This window comes from Eriocheir sinensis, chromosome 32 (genome assembly GCF_024679095.1).
Source record: "Eriocheir sinensis breed Jianghai 21 chromosome 32, ASM2467909v1, whole genome shotgun sequence".
NCBI lineage: Eukaryota > Metazoa > Arthropoda > Malacostraca > Decapoda > Varunidae > Eriocheir > Eriocheir sinensis.
The window spans coordinates 12743930-12756799 of record NC_066540.1 but is presented as its reverse complement, the minus strand read 5'-3'; the positions used below and the strand labels follow the sequence as shown (position 1 = coordinate 12756799).

The 12870-nt window shown below is 43.4% G+C and overlaps 1 protein-coding gene across 1 annotated transcript in view; it reads left to right on the top strand.

Annotated features, from left to right (window-relative positions):
• LOC127006435 (uncharacterized) overlaps positions 1–12870 on the top strand; it is a 52421-nt gene that overhangs the window by 2992 nt on the left and 36559 nt on the right. The window lies entirely within an intron of this gene.

The window sequence follows — 12870 nt, the reverse complement described above, 5'->3', positions numbered from 1 at the left end:
GCCGACCATCAGGCCCCACCGGGAAGAAGCCTTGGACCGACCATCAGGCCCTCAAGATCCACCGGGAAAAAGCCTACCGGCGCAATAGCCCAAGACGTAAAAAAAAAAAAAAAAAAAAAAAAATTCACCACCGTCATCATCATCATTATCATTATTATTATTATTATTATTATTATTATTATTATTATTATTATTATTATTATTATTATTTAATTCTTATGATTGAACTTTTGTGTCCATGAATATATACCTATATATATATATATATATATATATATATATATATATATATATATATATATATATATATATATATATATATATATATATATATATATATAAGAACGTAAGAGACCGGTTGGCCTATACAATATATATATATATATATATATATATATATATATATATATATATATATATATATATATATATATATATATATATATATATATATATATATATATATATATATATATATATATATATATATATATATATATATATATATATATATATATATATATATATATAAACACACTCACACACAGTGGGCAGGCTGTCCTTACAAAATTTCCTCTATGCTGCAGGAGATAAGAGACTCGGTGCGGGAAGTGGCTCAAGCCGTCAATAAAAGGCAGAATCAGCCGCGACACTGCAGGGACGTCCTGGAGGCCGGGGATGGACAGAGCGGCGAGCGCGTGATCTACCCTTACCCTGGACAGCCAGATCGCCGCCTCAATGTACTGCGACCAGACCACGGACGGCGGCGGGTGGACGGTGGTACAGAGACGCACAAATTCTACCGTCCGAGAAGACTTCTACAGAACCTGGAGTGAATATCAACTGGGATTCGGCAATATTAATACAGAGTTTTGGCTGGGCCTTGACCATCTGCACGCTCTGACCTCCACAGACCTACAGGAACTACGGATCGATCTTATAGACTGGGAGGGAGGTCATCGGTATGCCAAGTACGGCTTCTTTAAGGTCGCGGACCCAGGAACAAAGTATCGTCTCAATGTTGGGAGGTGAGAGGCCTGTAGGGCACATCCTGTCGCCATGTTTTATATATATATATATATATATATATATATATATATATATATATATATATATATATATATATATATATATATATATATATATACATATATATATATATATATATATATATATATATATATATATATATATATATATATATATATATATATATATATATATATATATATATATATATATATATATATATATATATATATATATATATATATATATATATATATATATATATATATATATATATATATGAAGAATGTAATGTGAACACTTCGGTAAATTATTTTGTATGCCAGTAGTAATTTTTTTTTTATGCACTTGATGTTTTCAATGAATTATAAATTCGAAGGAAAGATATCTGTAGAAGGTACTGCTGATAAATAAGTGGTAGAAATATTTTTGTATCTTGATAAATCTTATTGTAAAAAAATCTATTTTAAGATTTTTTTTTTAAGTCTGCCAAAAAAAGAACATGTTATTGCACAATCAACTGCATTTCTGTGACTTTACTACATGTGAGCTATCTTGCCAACAACACTACTTGTCGACCATTGTGTTTACGTTGACAGGTACAGCGGTGACGCAGGGGACGGCCTGGGGGAAGGCGGCCACCCGGGTTCCAAATTCTCAACCCATGACTCTGACAATGACTCCGACGGGACGAACTGCGCCCAAAGGTAAGTGCCAGACCAGCTCGAGGAAGTGGGTAGTGATAATGGTAATAGTAGTAGTAGTAGTAGTAGTAGTAGTAGTAGTAGTAGTAGAAGTAGTAGTAGTAGTAGTAGTAGTAGTAGTAGTAGTAGTAGTAATAATAATAATAATGATAATAATAATAATAATAATAATAATAATAATAATAATAATAATAATAATAATAATAATAATAATAATAATAATAATAATAATAATAATAATAATAATAATAATAATAATAAAAATGATAATAATAATGATAATAAAAACGGCAATAGAAATAATACCAACAACAAAAGTATTTTCTCTAGACAGTAGTCAATTGCTGCAAATAGTCAAGTTTAAGAAATGTTGAGTTAAATTGTTGTCTTAAAATATTGGCTACGATGCTTTCATAACTACTCAAAAGTAAATTATCTCTAAACTTAAGGTAACTACCTAATCGGCATTTATATTTCATATATTCGAAGGAGTTCACGAGTGCTGACGGCGGTCACTGTGCTGCCTCGCCGTATGTGGCGGGCTGGGGGAGATGCCTCCCCAAGTTACAGGTGGCGGTGGCTGCGGCAACCTTTGATCGAACTCTTTTAAGAGCGTAGGGGTTTCTGCCAGAGCCTATTCCGCTAGAGGTGGTCAGACACCTTCGTAATTGTTATGAGCAGGGCTTGAAGTAACCTTGCATGCGTGCTCCTGGATCTTCCTGAGCTGCTTTGGGTAAGGTTCAGAGAGGATGGCCATGCTGGAGAGGGTGGGACCAATTTATGGCCGTGGCTGGGGCACTCTTACCATGGAAGTACGAACGCACATCATCTCGGTGTTGCTGTGGCTGATTTTTACTATATTCCGTCCCCGACCGAAGCCTGTTGAGGGTGGCTTGCAGTGTTGAGTAACTACTCTGAGGCCTTTGTGTCGATGAGAATGCCCATGACGCTGTCATCAAGGTGCCTCCAGCGGCACTGGACATCAATTCGGGAATAGTTCATGAGCATTTTGATTCATAATAGCCCAAGTGTTGTGTCGAGGAGGCTCGCACTGCAGCTGTTGTAGTTACGAGACAAAGCCTTAGTAGTAAACAGCCTGTCGTCACTATCGTCGGAGGTCGATCAGCCACGCAACCAGACTAGGGTGGAGTCTTACTAATGAACTTGGTGACAGCAACACAAGGCCAAGCGCTCTCAGGTCTACTATAGCAAGAGGTTTTGTGTATTTTCCGGTGTTCTTTTTATAAAGTCTAAAAAAGTGGTCAAGCATTGAAGGATGAAGGATGCTTTCATCATAGTGCCATTTTTTGTGTGTGTGGAGTTACCTGTGTTAGAATAAGTCCATATAAGGCTGGGATAAGGGTGTGATGCTGCTGGTCTGAGATCACTAAGGTTCTGAGGGCTGGAAGGTTTAGGAATAAGGGTAACATGGCTGTTTTCTCGTCGCTAAGGCATGAGTTTTGTAAGAGTGCAGAATCGACGATGGAATAAAGGGGTGGCAAGTACTGGGGCAAAATCTATGTACAGTTTGATGGGCAGATCAGTTGTGTGGTGGTGGTGATAGGAAGGCTGAGGAAGGGTTGTTTTCCGGCTGTGGGAGCCTTAACAGACACCAGCAAAGTGGTTGTTAATCTGCTTTGGCGCTTGATCAGCTGGTAAGTGTGAAATACAAGAGAGAGAAGAGCAGTGTATGTGAGGACCACAGACCATGCAAATAAGTGCATCTTTTACAATGTTTTCACTGGAAGTCTGGAGGCTTCATGCATTTCCAATGTTTGAGGAACCAAATCAGCAACGTCTGTAGGGCTTGGCTGCACGGGCGGCAATGGCTGTATTAGATATATTTACGAGACCAGATAAATACGACCTATATATATATATATATATATATATATATATATATATATATATATATATATATATATATATATATATATATATATATATATATATATATATATATATATATTTTACATTACGGCCTATTGCGCCGGTAGGCTTCTTCCCGGTGGATCCTGATGGTCGGTCCAAGGCTTCTTTTCGGTGGGTCCTGATGGTCGGCCCAGCCCGTTCTGGCGCAGGCGAGTGTCTATAGTGGCGCCATCTTGCTATATGGAGAAACGAGCAAAGATACTAGTATATATTTAAGCGACTTTTTTTCTCGTCTTTTCTCTCTAGCATAGATTTTTTTTTTAAATGCCTCTCAGCCTCTGTAAAAATCGGTAATGAATATATGTAATGGGAAAATGATCACGTTTTCCAGGTTTCGTGGCGCCTGGTGGTACAACGCTTGCCATGTATCGAACCTGAACGGCTACCAGTATGTAGGCAACCACCCCTCCTTCGCCGACGGCATCGACTGGAGGCCGTGGCGGGGCTACCACTACTCGCTGCGGCACACCACCATGATGATCCGGCCCGCCTAAGGAGCCGCTGCCACGACTGACAAGCCCTCGGACACTTTATGATGCCAAGAAACGTTTGCTGAGCCACAACCGGTGTTTTGGCTTGTCTGGTGGGCCCTTCCCGATACCTTGACACACCTGGAAAGCTATTTCAGTTATCTAACCTGCCCGCTGAGCCATTCATCTGGCAATCCTGAGCCTTCACATGCACTTCTGATAACTACACTTTTTTTTCTGTTTCCGCCCGGAATAAGTTAAAATACATTCATTGGCTCACCAAAAGCTCCTTCATCAATGTAAATGTAAAAAAATCTTCATAACACTAATTCCTGAAGAGCAGTGTTTCCCAACCTTTTTCCATTCGTTTCCCCCTTCAACCAGTTCAACCATACGCATTACCCCCTTCGTGTGGACAAGGAAAAAAATAGCCAAAGCACGATATTTTCCTTCTTAATAACACAAATAACATAATAAACAAACAGAAACCAAACACAAAATTTCCGCATTCTACCAGATTTTTTTTCAGTCGACTAATTGCTAGTAATTTAGGTTTCCCTCACGTTAAATTTCCTCCCTGGAATCCTGAAATTTCCCCCCTTGGGGAAATTTCCCCCAGGTTGGGAAATGCTGCTCTTGAGTCTTCTGGCCTCTAGTAAAAAAAAATGTTTTCTGAACAGGACATTTCTAAAGCATTTAACAACTTTCAGCCTTCTTTGTGATCCCTAGTGCAGATTCAGTTAAGAGCTTTATGCTTGCCCTCCAAAATAATTATTGGTTATCATATATTAATCGTTTCGTTGAAACTTTTACTGTTATTTCACACATTTCGAACGCTTTTGACAGTGCCGGTTCCTTCTGAGCCCCCCCCCCCCTCCCCCACCTCTTTGTTCACATTTTTTGTCGTATGTGTTCACCCCTCAAGTTATACCCCTGGCCTAAGCAATGTAAAGTAAATAACCTGCAATGTATAATCTCATTATCTTTATGAATTTGTTTGATTTTATTGTTTACAAAACTTTTTCACAGAGGAATATTAAAAACACCATCTCGACATGCCCGATTTTTTTATACATATCCCAAGGCCCCCCACTGATCAGAGGCCCTACGCAATGAGAGTATGAGTATATAGGCACAACACAAAGTTAAATGCCACATCTACTGCTAATTAAATTAGCTTCCTCGAGGTTAGGCATTTTGTGTCGTCTTAATTTGTTCTCTATACTAGAGTCTCCATTAATTTTATTTGTTTCATCTCAGATGCTAAGTATATGATTACAACTGCCCTCCTCCGCCCGTGTACAGCAAGGGGACTCCACCTTGGTAGATTTTTTGGACAGTGGAGTCAAGGCATTGGCTTCATCTGCTTCCCTCCTCCTGCTGATTGTCTTCAACCTCTTTAATTCCTCCACGATACTGCTTGCCTTTCTATCTTGTCTCGATAATTTAAAGCTAACTATATACTCTTCTGATATTACTTACTAAATGTTTCGACACCACCTGCGACCTCGGTGCACACGACTTTCTACTCTAGTTCACCTCTATGTTGTTGTTGTTGTTGTTTTCAATGCAAGAGTTATCCAGTATCTTCATTCTCTCTTGTCATTCACTGGTAAAATCTGGAACTGCCTTTCTTCTCGCCTGCCTTCCTTTTTTGCTATAACTTTAAGGCTTTCTAGGGATGAGTGTCAGGATACTCTGTAATCGAATAGGCTATGATCCTCTCTTTTGGAATATCCTGCTGTCCTAAGTTTTCAGGAGCAGTGGTGGTCTGCGTTTTTTTTTTCCTTTCTCTTATCTGTTTCGCCCCAGAGTTGCCGCCTTTGCTGTAAAATCAAAAGAATTACACTGAGGAGAGTATTGCAGCGACAACCCCAAGTGAATGCTTATTACATCGGTATGAATAATAGCAACCACTGCATCATGCTTACAGGCGCTAGCTTCAAGAGGCTGTGTAGTCACTGTTGAATAGGTAATGACTAGCGTGATGATGTTAGTAAGTTGTGAAAGTTTTCTTCATGCTCGACTGGATAGCTGTAGTGTCTTTATATAACTGTTGTCTCCTTCTAGATATTGTTGTTTTATATGCATGCAAGGGTGCTGCATATGTATCGCCGCTATAGAATCACTCTTACACACAATGCAGACAAGTGGTGTTTCAATATATGTAGACATGCTTTGTTTATGATGATGATGATTGGAGCCGGGTCACCTTCCATCTACTTCTTGCACCATACAAATACTGAGTCAGGTCACCATAACTCTACTTCATGCACCATGCAGATCCCTTAGGATGTCAACCTGAAAGACAAAAAAAGAGCATACTGATACATTCATACAATAATATGAGTTAAGTTTTCACTTTGCAAGTTATTTCCTATATCAAATCCAATTTTCGACATGATCCCAACACCCGATCGCAATGAAACATATTCCAATCAATCAGAAATGTTGTAACATCCTATAGTAAACACAAACGTCATTCGAATCGGACGATTATTTCCAAAGATGTGACGTTTTTCGTATATGTCATGAGTGACGGCGGCCATATTGGATTTGACGGCTACCATGGATACGGGTGTCGGAAAAATTTGTCACCCATCATTTTCCATTACCTCAGACCGTAAGGAAGCGATACCACACACTATCTCAAGTTGGACATGAAATTCCTACGGGACCATTATTTTGATACACGGCTGTCTACACTTCTACGTCTTTCTGAAGAATGCAAGTTAAGCTGAAGAAGCTCAACTTACATTCTTAGGAAAGACGTAGACTGTAAGTTTCGAAGTACTTAGATCATTCTGGTCGTTCTTTTCTGTACCGATTCGAGAAACTGAACAACATTCCCAAGATGGTGGGGGAGGCGGTGGCTGAGTCGTCAAAGTAACGGCCTCGTGTTCAGGAGGACGCGAGTTCAATCCCCGCCCGGTGCCAACAAGCTGGGATTTTTCAGCCGCCGCCGAGTGGCTTAAAACTACCCACATGCTGTCCAGAAGACCACCTATCAACCCGGACTCTAGATTCTAGGATCAAAGATGAGCTCCGGGAGGGCAGCATGAGCCAATGCAAGATGGCGCCACTATAAACACTCGCCTGCGCCAGAACGGGCTGGGCCGACCATCAGGACCTACCGGAAAGAAGCCTCGGACCGACCATCAGGATCCACCGGAAGAAGCCTACCGGCGCAATAGGCTGCAATGTAAAAAAAAAAAAAAAAAAAAAAAAAAACTGTCTGATACAATTTCAAAATAACTTCTTTGCTCCAGTTATTGATGTTTCTAAAAGTTAAACATAAAACTCGGAGGTAACAACCTACATCTACATTCAAATACCCTTTGCAGTTGGAATGACCGATAGCTTTTTTGGGGTAATTATTTCGTGGTAGGGGCAGTGGATGAGTAACGCAGCGCACTCAACCAACTCGATCTGTATCCCACTTTCCCTCTTTCTGATTGATCCTTCTCTCCATTGGACGTGCCAAACCCTGAGGACGAGTTAGTGCGCCCTTAACTTTAGCCCTCCCACTTGTTTGCCGTGTGTGGCGTCCCTGTAAGGCTGAGGGACGGGATTCTGGAGGTTGAGCGATGCCGGAGTCGTGTGTTGCGGCTAGCAACACACCTCTTTGGTCCCTTATTCCGGCCATGGCGGGAGGTCTCTCCTGGCTCAGAGAGGTCAATCAGCTAGTCTGCGTGACCCCGAGCCAGGCATCTACCATTGTGTTGGGTGGTGTTTGCATATATGTATTTCCTGCTATCCTTGGGACTGTTGGGCTTATAGGCCAAACAATCAGCCCTCACTCACTACGGAGACTGTAGGCCTCCGTGGTGGGTGAGGGCGTGGGAGAGTAAATTCTATAAGTATTTTTACGGCATACATCACTTTGATAGGTCTGGGACGGAGAGGAGAGCAGCCCTGCCCCATCAATCTCACTTACCCCGTTTTCCGGGGAACCGCCAGAGTGGTGCAAACGAGTCACAAGCTCGTCGAGCCAGGTCCGGGGCCAACCTCCGGCGATCTCTCCGTGTGAGTGCCTTGAACATCCTGAGCCTCTCGGAGGATCGCCGACTACTTCATCTATCACCTGAACTCCGGAGGCTAATGGGAACTAATGGAAGGAAAAACTAATGGGGCTGGGTCTGGAAAGCGTCCAAGATCTACTATGTAGGAGTGGAGGATCCTCGCGGAAGACGCTGGAGAATATAGAGGAGAGTCGTGCTGCCAGGCTGGTTGGAGACTCGGAGCGATACAGGAATCTGTCACGGAGGACTAGAATCCTTCTGAGAAGGGATACGGAGAGGTATGTCAGAGGTCTCGATGAGGAAGTCTAGGGTTGTCTAAATGCAAACCACTTTAGACCTGCCTTCCGAGCTCTGAAGAAGGTTCGCTCTAAATCCACATCTCAGGCTAGTATCAGATGCGGATGGGTACCGGACTCGTTTGGCCGAGAACTGTGAGCAGTACACGACAGAGCCCCCTCTGACTGGGTTGCAGATGGCGGCTGCTCATCCACCAACAGCCGAAGCTCATCCCTGTCTTGCTGAGGTGAGAGAGGCTATGAGGAAGTTGAAGGATGGAAAGCCAGCTGGGGTTTGTAATATCAGTGCGGAGATGCTGAAGGCCGGGGGTGAAGCCATAATCCGTGGGTTGCGTGCGGTGCTGTCTACCGTCTGGCAGTCCGGTGCCTTTCCTCTTCATTGGAAAAGGGACTTGGTTGTCCCTATCTGAAAAGGGAGAGGAGACCGACAGGACTCTAACAATTATCGTGGTTTTGCATTCCTCAATGTGCCTGGCAAAGTGCTCTCTCATCTGCTGCTGATGAAAATTCGATCTCATCTGCTAAAGTTTCAGAGACCTAAGCAATCCGGGTTCACGCCCGGCAAGTCAACAAATGACCGGATCCTAGCACTTCGCGTCCTTGTGAAACGCCGACGTGAGTTTCGACTACTCACAACCCATACTGCCCATGGACACTGAATAGTGACTTGGAGAGGCGTGTCAATGCCTTTGTACCGAGTCCCTTCCTAGAATCATGAGGTATCGCTTGAGTGACTTCGTGTCGAGCCAGCGACTACTCCGCAGAACTGAGTCGAGGTCTATTACCAGCTTTGTCCATGAACGCCAACTCTGGCTTTATGGGCACGTGGCGCGCCACCCGAACGTCGATCCTACCCATAGGGCTGTTTCCATGAGACAACCTCAAGTGAAGACCAAGGGGACGCCCACGTAACTCATAACTGGGGCAAGTCGATCGATCCTGCCAGGAGAGACTAGACACGGACAAGGTAGCTGCGTGGAAGCTTGCTCAGTGTGACCTTCGGGAATGGAGAAAGCGAGTGAGTGAAGCAACGCTCCCCAGGATTATGCTCCCCATTGATTAGTTAGTTTTTCATACTCTTTGGACGCTTGATTTGTTCATGTTGAACTGCATCATCTATTTGTTTTACTACACATGCCGACCTCTTAAGCTCCCCCTTGTAATGCGAGCACGTCTACATTGGTGTTTGATCTAATTGTCTGCCTATTTTTGTGTCATTAGTAAATTTGCCAATGTTACTGGTCATACTGCAGTCAAGATAGCCGATGTAAATAATAGATAGCAATGGTTCAAAACTGATCCATGTACATTGCCCGAATTCCTCTTCACTGTACCTTCACACGACCTCTGCGTATCACGAAACACATGAGAAATTTATCCAGATCCGGAGGGTTTTACCGGCGCCGGGGATCGAAAGCCACTCCTTAACCAGTCGGCCAAAGAGGTACGTAACCTCCTCGCAGAGTGAGTTTGCGAGGCTTTCCCCCAGGCAGGTCAGACACTATACATGTTGGACGCCGCTGAAAACGGAAACTCAATCTGATTTTTCACCGTTTACATGAACATTCTGCGTCCCGTCACTGAGGCATGCCTTGATAAAAGGGAAAAGTTGTGTGAATACGAAATAGTTGCGCGTGGCTGCGGTGCTCATCTCCGTACCGTTGGGCCGTTGAACCTGTGTTGGGTAAAGACCCACTATCCCGGGACACGGGCTTGTGTGAAGTCTGGGATTACCACAGTTTACCTCCTACAGGTGTCCCCAGGTACCAATATATCTACCAACCCGAAAGGCAGGATGAATAACTGGATGAGGTTAATGAAAACTGTCAGGCCGGGATTCGAACCCCGGACCCGCGGAGTAGTAGCCAGGCACATTATCCACTGTTCCACAGAGGCATCATATCTTGATCCACTTTAAAAAATGTACCATCTATTCCATGGAAATGCTTTTGATGAAACACCTTTTCACATGCTATATTAATGTCGAAAAATACTGTCATCATTTCCGTCCCATTTTCCTCCCACACCCACTCAGCTGTAGACTACCTCTTTAGCTGACTGGGTTTGGAGCTACCTGGGTATCCGTCTCACCGGTCCCGGGTTCAGTTCCGGGCATTTGAAAATTTATATCCCCTTTTTCGGACTAGATCATTTTTTCGTGTCCTTCGAGACACTGAGATAACGTTCAACTAAAAAGATTCAAGTGGATCCCTCCCCCCCCCTCCCTTTATTATACATTGAACAACTGAGCTCTTCGTATTCTTACTATAACTTTACTCCAATTGCAGGTTTGTTGCTGAATTTTTGTTTCCATGATTGTCGTGAGCAGACTGTTCTCACGAGGTTTCTTTTTATTCTTTCAAGAAAACGAAGAATCGGTCGCGTCACTGCAAAGATTTACTGGATGCCGGGGATAAACACAACGGCGTGCGCATGATCTACCCCAATCCTGAACAGCCAGATCGCTACCTCATGGTGTATTGTGATCAGACCACGGACGGCGGTGGATGGACGGTCTTCCAGCGACGCACAAATTCTTCCTGCCGCCGCGAAAACTTTAGCCGCTCCTGGGGGGAATACAAAATGGGATTCGGGAACATCGGAGGGGAGTTTTGGCTGGGCCTTGACGCTCTGCACTTACCGACCTCCGCAGCCAAACAAGAGCTGCGGATCGACCTTGCAGACTGGGAAGGAAATCATCGATATGCCAAGTACGGTTGCTTCCACGTCTACGGACCGGAAAAGTATCGTGTCAAATTTGGAAGGTGAGGTGCATGACATGATGCGAAAACAATACCTTAAGAAAAATGAGTTTAATATTAAGTGCAGTTCCAACTTTAAGGCAGTTTTACACTGGCTGTGATGCTATCTGGGCTGTGCATGCATGGAGAGCAGTGTTGCAAGACTTCTCTCCTAGAATACGATGATGGGAACACAACGGGAGTGGTGTCGACTAAACCTCCCCAGCTCGCAACCTCAGAGTTTTCCATCCGCCATGTGTTGAGGGAGGGAGTCGGCAGTTACAGCCAAAGATTCCCTTCATGAAGAACGTAGCCTTCCCTCACCAGTGACCCCTTCAGGGTTATGCATTTCGCTGTGTGAGTGTGCATAATATCTTCTAATAAGGGTCGAATCCTAGGGTCCAATTCGTAGACAATGTTTCGGTGTACAGTCAAACGCCAAGCTCTGTGATCGTGCGACCATAGCACAAACATGTAGCAGCTCATCCACTCCAGACATGTGGTCATCTACGCTACGGATGGTAAACAACGGGTATTCAATTGGTTGTGTTGTTGTAAGAAAGGTCGCTGAGACTGGCTGTGATGCAATGCAGCCGACTGGTTGCTCTTATAAAATAAAAAGTTTATTGGTGAAGCCAGGGTTGTCAGCTTTGATTAGAAAAGTCTTGATATTTCAGTCATAAAATGGTTTTTAAGTCATAGGAAGAGGGAAATATAGGCTAAGAACTATTGTTCCAAAATTCATCTGTGGAATGGATTTGAGAGTGATGACACAGATTAGGTAAAGGTAAAGTTGAGTGCATACTCTATAGCTGCGCGTGGCCTCGGTGCTTATCTCTGTCGCCTTGGTCCTTGAGCCTTTGGCAGATGATATCCCATTACCCGAAACAGGGCCAATGTGACAGATTAGCTTTTGCATTAGTAAGTTTAATAGCATAGGGTTAAGCTCAAGTTTAAAGTCCACGGGAGTGGAAGTATAGATGGTTAAGTCGAATAGTGAAATAGGGTAGCTGAGCTTTGAGACATTGAATACCCCTAAGTTCCTTCTTGCACAATCTGAAATAACACAAGTTAAGCGTTCAATATTATCTGCACCAAAAATCTGGTAAAGTACTCTGAATGCTACGGAGAGTAAATGGCGTGGGAGGGCTGGGCCTTCAGCTCTGTGGGTGTGTATGCTACCTGGGATGAATGATCAAAATCAAAAGTCATAGACATCGCATACTGTGCTAGAATTCAAATCGTGAACATGTCTTTGCAGCGTAGTAAGTACTGCATCTGTTGAGAAACGAGTATGATATGGGCTTGACTGCATACTAATGTAATAAACTTTTTTATCAAGTGATTTTCCGATATACCCTCTTGACCCAGAGCCAGGAGCTGAATACTCGGGCATTATTAACCGTTTAACCCCAACTTTCAGTCACCGCGGAGGCTGGTGGTACTCGTCGTGTCATTACTACTCCAGCCTCAACGGCTATCAGTACAAGGGCAAGACCATCACCAAGGGTGACGGCATCAACTGGGAACACTGGAGGGGCTTCCACTATTCCCTCCGGGACTCAGCCATGATGATCCGGCCCCTGCCGTATCGTGGGTCGTCGCGACGCCCCTGCCATGACTGATGTAGACTTTCTGGTTGACCATTAGAAATTATTTGATCCGCCTGCTGCTGA